Below are 555 nucleotides of genomic sequence, written 5' to 3' on the forward strand. Positions count from 1 at the left end.
GGCGGCGTTTCCGGTCGGCTGTCATCATCCATCAGGATAGCGAGCAAGAAGCCCGACCCGCGCGGCTGGGCCGACAATTTACTCGAGTCTGCGGACAAACGCGCTGCGCGCGCTTGGATTTACACCGCACCACGCATGCACCGCAATCAAGACGCCGCCACGAATAGAGAGCGCGCGCAACGACGTACTCGGCTCCTTTCAAAAGCGTCACGACTCAATCATCATCGGCCCTTCCGATTCTGAGGAAACCCCGGATACGTTAGGCCTACTTCGGCCGAGGTTGAAGGCGATGAGACGTCAGCCGTGTGTACAGTCGCCGCCGTAATTAGCGGGAACGTGAACACGGGGCCATGATCATAGTACCGTTATGTGTAGTAACAATTAGACGCGCGTTGAACAGGGACCAAATTACAGGGATCGTTGTAGACGTATTGCCACAGTGCTAGCTAGCAGCGGGAGACAAATGCATAAGGAACGTTGAGAAAACAATAGCGAAGATAAGAAAACATCAAGTAAAAAAAAATTATCTTTACGTCAGAAAGCTAGATCTGAACT

This window comes from Amblyomma maculatum, chromosome 6, assembly GCF_055883805.1.
Source record: "Amblyomma maculatum isolate TAMU_Amacu chromosome 6, ASM5588380v1, whole genome shotgun sequence".
Classification (NCBI taxonomy): Eukaryota; Metazoa; Arthropoda; class Arachnida; order Ixodida; family Ixodidae; genus Amblyomma; species Amblyomma maculatum.